This window comes from Nycticebus coucang, chromosome 13 (assembly GCF_027406575.1).
Source record: "Nycticebus coucang isolate mNycCou1 chromosome 13, mNycCou1.pri, whole genome shotgun sequence".
Lineage (NCBI taxonomy): Eukaryota > Metazoa > Chordata > Mammalia > Primates > Lorisidae > Nycticebus > Nycticebus coucang.
In genome coordinates this window covers 29,972,386-29,977,003 of record NC_069792.1, presented here as the reverse complement: position 1 = coordinate 29,977,003, position 4,618 = coordinate 29,972,386, and positions in this window count along the sequence as shown.

Below are 4,618 nucleotides of genomic sequence, written 5' to 3'. Positions count from 1 at the left end.
CCTGACAATTAAGATAATACTTGGAGCTCCTATGTTAGGTACATATATGCAATTATTTTTTATTAAATTATAACTGTGTACATTGATGTATTTATGAGTTTCAGTGTACTGATATACAATGTGAAATGCTTCCATTAAACTGATTAACACATCCATCACAACTATATTCTTTTCTTAATGGTTTGGAAATGTACCGTTGCATCATGCACATTAGTTGAGGTTCCTCCAAATACCCTCCCTCCTCCTGCCTCCCCACTTCCCTTCCTTCTCTATCCTCTTCCTTTCTACTTTCTGGACTATAGTTATCTTTTACCATTTGTATGAATGTGTAGGTGCTTATATATTGATTTCATAGTAGTATTGAGTACATTGGATACTTTTTTTTTTTCAACATTCTTGAGATACTTCGCTAAGAAGAATATGTTCCAGATTCACCCAGGTAAATATAAAAGATGTGAAGTCATCATCTTTTTTATGGCTGCATGGTATTCCATAGTGTACATATACCACAATTTGTTAATCCATTCATGGGTCGATGGGCACTTGGGCTATTTCCATGTCTTGGCAATTGTAAATTGGACTGCAATAAACATTCTGTTGCAAAATTCTTTGTTGTAAACTGATTTTTGATCCTCTGGGTGTATACCTAGTAGAGGGATTGCAGGATCAAATGGTAGGTCTACTTTTAGTTCATTAAGTATTCTCCAAATATCTTTTCCAAAAGGTTGTATTAGCTTGCATTCACACAAGCAGTGTACAAGTGTTCCCTTCTCTCCACATCCACACTAACATCTGTAGTTCTGAGATTTTGTGATATGGGCTAATCTTACTGGAGTTAGATGATATCTCAAAGTGGTTTTGATTTTCATTTCTCTGATGATTAAGGATGATAAGCATTTTTTTTGTGTGTTTACAGGCCATGAGCTTGTCTTCTTCAGAGAAGTTTCTGTTCAAGTCTTTTGCCCACATAGAAATGGGATTATTTATTCTTTTCTTATTAATTAGTTTGAGTTCTTTGTGGATTCTATTTATCAGACCTGTGTCAGAAGCACGGACAACAGAAGGTTGTCTGTTTGCTTTACTTTCTGTGCTCTTGGGTGTGCAAAACCTTTTTAGTTTGATCAGATCCCAGTAATATATTTTTGGTGTTGCTTCAATTGCCTGGGGGGTCCTCCTCATAAAATATTCTCCCAGGCTGATTTCCTTAAGTGTTTCCCCTGTACTCTCTTCTAGTACTTTTATAGTTTCATGTCTTGAGTTTAAATCTTTTATCCAATGAGAATCAATTATTGTTACATATATGCAAATTTAAGATTGTTTTGTCTTCTTTTTTTTTTTTCTGGGTGCAAATGTTTTTAATAACTTTATTTATAATTGATCCAAACTGGAAACAATCCAAATGTCCCCTCAATTGTAGACGAGATAAACAAACTGTGGCATATCCATATCATGGACTACTCCTCAGGATTAAAAAAGAACAAATTATTGACCCATGCAACAATACGGATGACTTGTTCCCTTTACTGTTATACAATTACCATCTTTGCCCTTTTTTAACCATTGTTGATTTAAAGTCTATTTTATCTATTAGGAGTATGGCTACATAAGCTTGCTATTGTTTTCCCTTTGCATGGAATGTTTTTCAATTCTTTAACCTTAACTCCGTGTGTTTGTGTGTGTGTATGAGTCCTTGTGGTTTATATGTGTTTGTTGGAGACAGCATATATTTGGACTTATTTTTTTTTTTTTTTTTTTTTTTAGTTTTTGGCTGGGGCTGGGTTTGAACTTACCACCCGTGGCATATGGGGCCGGTGCCCTACTCCTTTGAGCCACAGGTGCCTCCCTGGACTTTTTTTTTATTCATGCAGCCAATCTATGTCTTTTGAGGGGCAGCTTTCAACTGTTCCTGTTGAATTTTAGTATTGAAATGTGGCATGCCATTCTCGTCATCATATTGGATAATATTTTATTGTTTTCCCTCTTGTGCTATTGTTCTGCAAGAGCTTTGAGGTATATCTTTTGGATGTTTTTACATTGGTGGGTATATATTGTGCTGTTGCATGTCTAAAGTGCTTTGGAACATTTCTTGTAAGGCAGGTCTAGGAGTGACAAATTCCCTTAGCATTTGTTTGTCTGGAAAAGTTTTATTTGTTCATATTTTATGAAACTTTGTTTTGCAGAATACAAACTTCTTAGCTAGCAGCTGTTCTGTTTAGGAAGATTAAAAACAGGGCTACAATCAACCCCCAGGGTTGTAAGATCTTGGCTGAGAAGTCTGCTGTTCATCTGATAGCTCTTCCTTTGTAGATTGTGAGTGTGTGTGTGTGTGTGAGTGTGTGTCCTCATAGCTTGCAGAATTTCCTCTCTCATTTTGACTTTGGGTAGTTTAGTAAGTATGTGTTGTCTTGGGGGTGTCTATTTGCTCTGAATCTTCCTGGCATTCAGTGACTTCCTTTTATCTGGAAATCTGAATCTCTGGTGATACCATGGATGTTTTCCTCAATAATTCCTTCAAATAGGTTTTCAATGCTTTTTGCTTTTCTTCTTGTTCTGGAATACCTATAATTCATATATTGTCTCATTTCACATACTCTTGTATTTGTCTGAGTAACTGTTTATTCTTTTTAATTATTTTTTCTGAATCTTTGACCATTATTTTGAAAGCCTTGTCTTTAAGCGCTGAGATTCTTTCTTCAACTAGGTCTAACCTGTTGCTGAAGCCTTCTACTGTATTTTGTACTTCCCCAAATTACTTTTTATTTATTTATGATATTACATCCTCCCTTAAGTTGTATATCTCTTTACTGAGTTTTTCTTTTTTATTGCATTCTTATCCTAAAACATTTTTTTTTTTGCTTCTTTGTGTTGGTTTTCAACTTTCTCTTTACTTCCATTCATCTTGTTTGCCATCCATATTCTGAATTTCATTTCTTATATTTTGACAATTTACTTTTGTTTGGGGTTCATTGCTGTGAAATATTTTGATCCATTTTAGGCATTGAATTAGCTAGTTTTTTCATGTTGCCTTAATTCTTTAGCTGGTTTCTTCTCATCTGAAACCTCTTCTCTCATCTCAGGGTTAATAGGTTTGCAATGCATCTCTTATCCTACTTTGTGAGGAGGCCAGCTACCTGCTCCATAGATAATGTTTTGTGTCCTACTCTGGAGGACTGACCCAGCTGGAGAGGGGTAAATTCACTGAGAGCTTATAACAGAGCTGTTCCTTCTTGCATCATAATCCCTTGCTGGGGACTATTAGTTCAGAGAAAAGTTTTGGTTCCCAGGCTGCCGTTGGAAGCTTGGGTAGGGGGCTATACATGTCCCCCATAGACATGTGGTGTGATTTTGGCTGGTGCCAGGACATGTTGTATGACAGGTCCTGCATGCATCATGGGAACTTTGTCAATGCCTGGTTACATTGCAAGACCCAGACAAGTGCTGGGATATCTTTGTGTGGAGTGATGGATTGGTCCCTAGGCCACTGTTGGAGGTTTGGACAGGGGATGGGTAAGTTCATTTCCACTGAGGATAGCATTGTGGTAAATTGCTCTGCCTATGTATCCATGCTATATTGAAGGTGACATTTTGGTGAGGCTATCTAGGTGGTGGCCACATGCATCAGGACTGAAAGTATTTGCTTCATCCAGGTTTAGTTGTAATGGCAGTACATGGTGGAGTGTGCCTTGTAGTTAGTGGTCTGTGGTAGAGAGCTGAACCACAGTGTGGTGTTGTAGGGGAGTGGTCTGTTGGGTGGTAAAGAGGGCCATGGAGCTTGTTCAGTTAGTTGGCTGGTTGGCACACAGCACCAAGGGGCTTTGCCCACCACTTGGTGTGTATGTCTGTGGGGGCAGTTTTTCAGCTGGCATACAACACCAAGAGGTGTGGTCTGCCACAGGGAGCTCAGGTCTGCAAGGGTGTGTGGACATCTGCACAGCATGTAGGGCTGTGGGGCTTGTTTTTCTGGTCAGCATGTAGGACTGTGGAGCATGGCCTGTCAGCTTGCATACAGGTCTATGGGATTATGGACCTCCACTTGGCACCCACACCCACAGGGGTATGGGCCTTAGAACAGCAGCACACAGGCTATGTTAGTCAATGATAGAGCACATATATGATGGTGATTGCATAAAATTATGCAGTCATGAAATAATTGTGTACATACTATACACTGAAATGTCCCTATGACCTGGTTATGTGGTAGCCGTCATAACATCATAGTGCAACACATTACTCTCCTATTTGTGGTGATGTTGGTATAAACAGACCTATTGCATTGCCAGTTATATAAAAGTGTACAGTATGTCTCAGGTTTTTACATTCACCCACCACTCACTCACTAACTCTCCCAGAGTAACTTTCAGAATCTACTCATAGTAAGTGCCCTTTACAGGTGTACTGCTTTTTAATTTTTACTGTGTATTTGAAATGTTTAGATAGATTTAAAAAAACAAATACATAACATTGTGTTACAGTTACTTATAGTACAGTAACATGCTATACAGGTTTGTAGCCTTGGAGCAATAGGCCTAGGCCTATATAGCAAACCATATAGCGTAGGTGAGTAATAGGATATACCATCTAGGTTTATGTAAGTACACTCTATGATGTTTGCACAACA